At 40.5% G+C, this 8882-nt stretch overlaps 1 pseudogene; it reads right to left on the reverse strand.

Annotated features, from left to right (window-relative positions):
• Positions 1 to 1200: 1200 nt before the first annotated feature.
• On the reverse strand, positions 1201 to 2905 carry LOC138078633 (eukaryotic translation initiation factor 2 subunit 3B-like; annotated as a pseudogene).
• Positions 2906 to 8882: the final 5977 nt, after the last annotated feature.

The following is an 8882-nucleotide window of genomic DNA, read 5'->3' on the forward strand; positions in this document are numbered from 1 at the left end:
CATATATTTATCAGACACACAAGAATATATTCACTTACAGCACTCCTCATAAAAGTCCCCCTGCTGAAAACATCACAACATCCATCAACAGCAGAGTGGATAAAAAGTCATAGTATATTTATATAATAGAGGAACAAAGCAACAAGAATACACAAAATGTAACTACACACAAAATCACTGCTGAATCTCACAAATACAATATTAAGCATAAGAAGACAGACACAAAAGAATAGAACAGGCAAAACTAATCTATGGTGACAGAAGCTAGGAGAATGGGTACTCTGAGAGGGGTAGATGGGAACTTCAGGGAGGCTTCTGGGGTCCTGGGAGTGCCTGTTTTTCCAGCTGGCTGCTGGTTTCAGTTTATGTAACTCTAAATGTAACACCACATTTACAATTTTGCTCATGTCTATATTTATGTTACTCACAAGTAAAATTTGAAATTAAATCTGTTCCTTGCAAAGACATGTAAAAATTATTCATTTTTGATTTATTCATGAGCTTTAATTCCTTTCTTAGCATTAATATCTTTAGTTATCATGCCTTGTTATCATTTGACACATTTATCTTTTTGAATAGGGTGTTTATGAAATGTTATGCCCAAAATATTTCTCAGATTTGCATTTTATGGTTAATAGGTTTGAAATGGTTAATACTTACAAATAATCCTGTTCTGTAAACTTTATCTACCTGAAAAAAACTCTCTGCAGGCACTAATTTATACAGGAAGCTCAGAGCAAATGATAAATTGAAACCATTCTTAATTCAGATCTTAATTCAATCGTTTTTTATTGAAGTGAGCAAAATTTAGAAGCCCAGATATTTTCTCAGATAGCATCTTTTTTTTTTTTCTAAGAAGAAAGATTTTATTTTGAACAGGTTCTATGGAATGTGTGCTACAGCAAAGTCTGGTTGTAGCAAGCAGTTTACTTTCAGACCTTCACTGTATAAACTGGACATAGAAATGATTAATTTCTGGTAAAATGTAGATTCAATCCAACATTATGCCAACTTTTACATTTATTGTAGACCCTGTCTCAGTACTAGAGGTTAAATTTTCATCACTCAAAAATGAGAATAACCTTACAGCTACTACTAAGGTAATGAACTGTGAAGTTAATTGCCTACTATTGCTTTGAAAATATACCCCCAGGTTGTTAAGAGAAATTCTGACTTCATCCATATCTGTTATTTAATTCTTCAGTCATCATCTATTGTCAGCTTGATTGTCACCCCTCTTCTTATTTAACCCCAAGCAATTAAATGCCAGTGTTTCTCAACTCTTTGACTAAAGGTGATTTTTTTTCCTTCTACTTCCATGCACACAGAATTAGTTAAAACAATTTTGCCCAAATCAGCCTTGAGTGCACGAACTCTTCCTCCTGTCAACAGGGATCCTGTGTTCACCATAAGCACTTCATTCTTTGATAGCTTTGGCACTTTTGCTGCTTTCTTGTCTCCTTCCGTGTGTTCACCTCGGAGCCATCTAAATAGGAAATAGGAAATTCCCAATTCTGTGAAGATCTCAGGTAAAGTTTCAATCACACCAAGTAACTGCCACACCATTCTGTCAGCCTGGCACAAGGTAGGGTCAATTTTTGTTCAGACTCCAATAAGACCTCCTAGAGCAGCATATTAGGGTTTCCCAGGTAGCACTAGTGGTAAAGAACCTGCCTGCGGATACAGGAAATATAAGAGATACGGGTTCAATTCCTGGGTTGAGAAGATCCCCTGGCAGAGGGCATGGCAACGCACTCCAGTATTCTTTCTTGGAAAATCCCATGGAGAGAGGAGCCTGGTGGGCTACAGTCATAGGGTTGCAATGAGTGAGGCACAACTGAAGCGGCTTAGCACACGCACAGAGCAGCATACTGAGGATCACTATGCTCTGCGATAAGTGATAAAAACATGAATTTTCCTTCAGTGTCTTTGGAAACAACACTGGGTTTGACTTCTGTCTCCCGACCCACATTTAATACTCCTTTTATAACTCTACCACCAGCTACATTCTCCTTAAGGTCATCAACTTCACATCCAGAATTGCTGACATCAAAGGATCTAATAACAGTAAGTTGGGGTTCTGAAGTAAAGTCTCTTGGGGGCACTGGAAATTTCTTTACTATGTATTCACAGACAACTTCAATATTGTATTTTAGCTGAGAAGAAATTGGAATAATAGGAGCTCTGTCTATGCTATTGCACCTTGTACAAATGCAAGGACGTGTTCATATCATTCTTTAGTCTGGCTTTTTAAAAAAAATCAATTTTACTTTGTAGAATCAAAATATGCTTTAGTTTCATAATTTCCATAGCAGTCAAGTGTTCAGAGGTCTGAGGCTGAGAACAAGACTCATTCAGTTCAGTTCAGTCACTCAGCTGTGTCTGACTCTTTGTGACCTCATGGACTGCAGCATGTCCTGTCCATTACCAACTCCTGGAGCTTGCTCAAACTCATGTCCATTGAGTTGGTGATGCCATCCAACCATCTCATCCTCTGTCGTCACCTTCTTCTGCCTTAAACCTTTCCCAGCATCATGGTCTCTTCCAATGAGTCAATTCTTTGCATCAGGTGGCCAAAGTGTTGGAGTAAACTGATCGCATGGACCAGAGCCTTGTCTAACTCAATGAAACTAGGAGCCACACCATGTAGGGCCACCCAAGACAGACGAGTCATGGTGGAGAGTTCTATAAAAATGTGGTTCACTGGAGAAGGGAACGTCAAACCACTTCAGTATTCCTGCTTTGAGACGACCATGAACAGTGTGAAAAGGCAAGACTCATTACCAGCTATCAACAGAGAAGCGGCATCCATCACTGCGGCATTGTTCAGCATGGAGCCATCACAATATCGTAATATGCCAGGGCAGTCAACAAAGGCAACATGCACGTGTGCATCCTCAGTCATGTCAGACACTTTGTGACCTCACAGACTGTAGCCCACCAGGCCCCTCTGTCCATGGGATTTCCCAGGCAAGAATACTCCAGTGGGTTGCCATTTCCTACTCCAGGGAATCTTCCCGACCCAGGGATCAAACTCTCATCTGCTGCTCTCCTGCATTGGTAGCCAGATTCTTTACCACTGTGCCACCCGGGAAGCCCTAACGAAGGAAATACCGTGGAGGACAATGTAGGTCATCGAGTTCATAAATCTCAGCATAGTCACGTTTTATTGCAATATTTCTTTCCAGTTCCTTTTGAACTGGACGGTGTGAGTTACCGAAATAGCTTTTACAACCATCGATTTCTTATGAACTACATGATGAACCATACCTGTATTAATTATCGTGCACCTGCCCCAAATTCATACCAGCCTTGTCCCCCTGACCCCCCTCACCCCGCCATCTTGCCCAGAGAGATAGTACCTTTTTTTTCCCTTGATAAATATTTTTATAGAAGAGAACTCATTAATTCAATTTATGATTCAATTCTTTTGAATTTCTGCCATATTTAGATGCTGAAACATAATAAAAAACATGATTAGTCAGTTCTAGATACATGTAGTCATCCCAGTGTCAGTCACTGGGGATTGCCCTCTGCCCTCCTTTTCCTGAGGTGGCATCTATGTTGGGGCTCAGGTACCATCACAGCATCAGGGGAGGCATCTACTTAGACACCTGTCCACATTGACATTCATTACCATGGCCATTGTCTCACCTGGTTATGGCATCAACACTTTATGCCAGCATCTTCTAAGAGGTCACATTCTCCATGAGAGAGAGATCCTCTGAGACTTTTGATGACATCCCCTTGGAACTGATATAACAACTTCTGGTTCGCCAGTTTGTATTTAGCTGGTTTCTGTGCTTTTCTTGGAGTATGGAAAAATTCTGCTTTCCTCTCAACTTCTTCTGACTCCTTCTCATTGCTAAATGGGTTGAGGAAAAGCTTCTGTGACTACCAGAGACTCTCCAGCCCTGCTCCCCATGCAGCCATCTCAATTCATTTTTAATTTATTTTCTTGAAGTATAGTTGATTTACAATGCTCTGCTAGTTTCTATTGTGCAACAAAGTGATTCAGTTTGTATGTCTCTTATATACACATACACAAATAGATTGAAGGGATTAGATCTGATAGACAGAGTGCCTGAAGAACTATGGACAGAGGTTTGTGACATTGTACAGGAAGCACTGATCAAGACCATCCCCTCCCCCCCCCCAACCCTGCAAAATGCAAAAGTGCAAAATGGTTGTCTGAGGAGGCCTTACAAATAGCTGAGGAAAGAAAAGAAGCAAAAGGCAAAGGAGAAAAGGAAAGATATACCCATTTGAATGAAGAGTTCCAAAGAATAGCAAGGGGAGATAAGAAAGCCTTCCTCAGCGATCAATGCAAAGAAATAGAGGAAAACAATAGAATGGGAAAGACTAGAGATCTCTTCAAGAAAATTAGAGATATCAAGGGAACATTTCATGCAAAGATGGGCTCAATAAAGGACAGAAATGGTATGGACCTAACAGAAGCAGAAGATATTAAGAAGAGGTGGCAAGAATACACAGAAGAACTATATAAAAAGATCTTAATGACCCAGATAGCCACGATGGTGTGATCACTCATTTTAGAGTCTGACATCCTGGAATGCTAAGTCAAGTGGGCCTTATGAAGCATCACTACAAACAAAGCTAGTGGGGGTGATGGAATTCCAGTTGAGCTATTTCAACTGCAGTTGAATCCTGAAAGATGATGCTGTGAAAGTGCTGCACTCAATATGCCAGCAAATTTGGAAAACTCAGCAGTGGCCACAGGACTAAAAAAGGTCTGTTTTCATTCCAATCCCAAAGAAAGGCAATGCCAAAGAAAGTTCAAATTACTGTACACTTTCACTCATCTCACAAGCTAGGAAAGTAATGCTCAAAATTATCCAAGCCAGGCTTCAACAGTACATGAACTGCAAACTTCCAGATGTTCAAATTGGATTTATAAAAGGCAGAGGAACCAGAGATCAAATTGCCAACATCCACTGGATCATCAAAAAAGCAAGAGAGTTCCAGAAAAACATCTACTTCTGGTTTATTGACTATGTCAAAGCCTTTTACTGTGTGGATCACAACAAACTGTGGAAAATTCTTCTAGAGACAAGAATACCAGACCACCTGACCTGCCTCCTGACAAATCTGTATGCAGGTCAAGAAGCAACAGTTAGAACTGGACATAGAACAACAGACTGGTTATAAATCAGGAAAGGAGTACATCAAGGCTGTATATTGTCACCCTGCTTATTTAACTGATATTCAGAGTACATAATGTGAAATGCCAGGCTGGATGAATCACAAGCTGGAATCAAGATTGCCAGGAGAAATATCAATAACCCCAGATATACAATACCATCCTTATGGCAGAAAGTGAAGAGGAACTAAAAAGCCTCTTGATGAAATTGAAAGGGGAGAGTAAAAAAAGCTGGCTTAAAGCTCAACATTCAGAAAACTGAGATCAGGGCATCTGGTCCCATCACTTCATGACAAATTAATGGGGAAACAGTGGAAAGTGAAAGAGTTTATTTTGGGGGGCTCCAAAATCACTGCAGATGGTGACTACAGTCATGCTGTTAAAAGATGCTTGCTCCTTGGAAGAAAGATTATGACCAACCTAGACAGCATATTAAAAAGAGACATTATTTTGCCAACAAAGGTCCTTCTAGTCAAAGCTATGATTTTTCCAGTAGTCATATATGTATGTGAAAATTGAACTATAAAGAAAGCTGAGCACTGAAGAATTGATGCTTTTGAAGTGTGGTGTTGGAGAAGACGCTTGAGAGTCCCTTGGATTGATTGCAAGGAGATCCAATGAGTTAATCCTAAAGGAAATCAGTCCCAAATATTCTTTGGAAGCACTGATGCTGAAGCTGAAGCTCTAATACTTTGGACACTTGATGCAAAGAACTGACTTATTGGAGAAGACTCTGATGCTGGGAAAGATTAAAGGTGGGTACAGAAGGAAATGACAGAGGATGAAATGGTTGCATGGCATAACCAACTCGATGGACATGAGTTTGAGTAAGCTCTGGGAGTTAGTGATGGACAGTGAGGCCTGTCGTGCTGCAGTCTATGGGGTCACAAAGAGTTGGACATGACTAAGTGACTGAACTGATTGAACTGATAGACATACACATATATACATTCTTCTTCATGTTTTTTCCCATTATATCTTACCACAGGACATTGAATATAGTTCCTGCACTGTACAGTAGGAACTTGTTGTTTATCTATTCTACAGAACAGTTTGCATCTGTTAACCTCAACTCCCAGTCCATCCTTCCCCACATCCCAGCCCCTTGGCAATCACAGCTCTGTTGCCTAACTCAGATTGTCATGGGATGCTGCTGCTGAATGAGCACTTCCCAGGGTTCTGGAGAGAAAACAGAGGCCCTGGCTCCTCTGCTCTGGGCTTCTCACAGTTGGGAAAATTATTCTATTAGCTATCCACTCCCCAGTGTTGGAGCTAACCACAAAACGGGGAAGCAGGGCACAGCAAACCTGTTCAGAGCACCTCACCAGCATCTTGCTCTCTGGTTGTCCTCTAACTTTACTCCAACTGTGTCCAAGATTCTCCCTTGCAGGCAGCAAAAGGGCTGATGAACTTGCTCAGTGTTTCAGTTGAGGCTTTTACAACATTTAAAAGGCAAGGACTTAATATACTTCTTTGGTTCTTTTCTATTTTTTATCTGGGGAACAATAAAATCTCTTATTGCTTCCCAGGTGGTGCAGAATCCACCTACCAACGTTGGGGCCTCAAGACATGCTCGTCCCCCATCCCTGGATTGGGAAGATCCCCTGGAGGAGGAAATGGCAACCCACTCCAGTGCTCTTGCCTGGGAAATCCCATGGACAGAGGAGCCTGGTGTGCTACAGTAAATGGGGTCACAAAGAGTTAGACACGACTGATCACACACACACACACACACACACACACACACACACACACACACACACAATCCTCTAGCTCCAAGAGGAGAAGGTCACAGGGTAAACAACTAACATAATTAACAGAAACCAACATGGATTAATGTGATCCTGCCCTATAGCTGGTATCTATTCCTTTATAGCACTTGTTACAGGACAGCCGAGTCTTCTTAGCACAACACTTAGAGTAGACTTTGCATGTGTAGCTGCAAAGCCTAAAATCTCTGTGAGCAATAGTAAGGACCTTGTTAAAAGTACACTTTGGCCCTGGGACGAGACAGCAGAGGACACAGAAGAAAGGACAATGGAATCGGATGATAAATGAACAGGTCACCAGACAGTATCAGAATTTGTAAACCTTGATTCTTTTCATATGAAATAATGTTTCTCAACTAGGGGGCTTAGACTAATGGGGGTCTTTAAGTTCTCTTTCTTTTTTCATTTAATCATTTATTGCCAAAAATATAGTGTTTGAACAGTACATATGCTTTCTCCCAGTTTCTGGTTACAGAAAACTCCTGATATTGGCTATTATAGAACAATAGAATTGAGTTTTACATATTAGCATTTTTACTGTCATCTACTGTTTCAGTTTCATGTGTTCCCTACAAATTCTTTGTCTATATTTTCTTTTAGATGATGATCTTAAAAATTACTATAAACATATCAGTTATCATCTAGACAACCACTTTATCCTCAAACAGCATCATGCAGTTTTAATTCCTACTTCTCCATTTGTCTTTATAGAAGCCATAAGGAGTCATTTTAAGTGGCCACGTTTAAGTTTTCATGCGTTGGAAGCATGTTTGCCTGATATTAGATCAGCAGCCAGGGGCTTACCTGGTGGCTCTGTGGTAAAGAATCCACCTGCCTATGCAGGAGACACGAGTTCAATTCCTGATCTGGGAAGATCCCATGTGCAGCAGAGCAACTAAGCCCAGTGTGCCACAACTGTTAAACCTGTGCTCCAGAGCTCAGGAGCCACACCTGCTGAAGCCAACATGCCCTAAAGCCTGTGCTGTGCAGCAAGAGAAGCCACTGCAATGAGAAGTCACGCACTGACTAGAGAGTAACCCCTGCTCACCCAACTAGAGAGAACCTCGAGCAACTTCAAAGACCTCGCACAGCCAAAAATATATAAAATAAAATAAATAAAATTTAAGGTCCATAGCCAGACCTTAAGTGTTCTAATATGCAAACAGAAATGCTTGTCTCTTATTCTCAGTTACACTGAGAATATTGAACTATTGAACTATTTTGCCACTTAGAAACATGCAAGTTTTCTTTGGAATGATTGTTTTCAATTAAAATTTTTTCCATAGCATGCAATTTATCTCTTTTATTAACTAATAAATGAGATTGATTTGACAATGTGAAACAAATTCCTGCCAGCAAGTAACGTAATGAACTAGTCTCCTGATTACAGGCTAGTGTAAAAACAAAGAACAGTTGAGGATTTAATGTAGAGGTGAGGCATTTCAGCTAAATGAAGACCAGGTGATGTCACTGTGTACCTTATGGGAGAAGTTTCTCATATTTAAATGAAGAAAAGGAATGGGACACTTGAGTCATCCCTTGGCACAAGACAGCTTCTGGATGGCAAACTTGGAAGCCCAAACAACATGCGTTTATATTTCAAATCACAACATAGCCAAGGAAAACAATTACCCACTATACTGAAATAATATGATTAATTTTTATTGATTGATTTTTAAATTGGAAGATAACTGCTTTACAGAATTTTGTTGGTTTCTGCCAAACATCAACATGAATCCATGAATCAGCCATAGGTATACATATCTCCCCTCCTTCTGGAACCTCCCTCCCATTTCCCTCCTCATACCACCCCTCCAGTTTGCTACAGAGACACTGTGTTCCCTGAGTCACACAGCAAATTCCCATTGACTATTTTGTATATAGTAATATAAGTTTCCCTGTCACAATTTCCATACATCTCATCCTCTCTTTCCTTCCCCGCCCACCCCCAC

The sequence above is a fragment of the Capricornis sumatraensis genome, chromosome 4 (assembly GCF_032405125.1).
Source record: "Capricornis sumatraensis isolate serow.1 chromosome 4, serow.2, whole genome shotgun sequence".
NCBI lineage: Eukaryota > Metazoa > Chordata > Mammalia > Artiodactyla > Bovidae > Capricornis > Capricornis sumatraensis.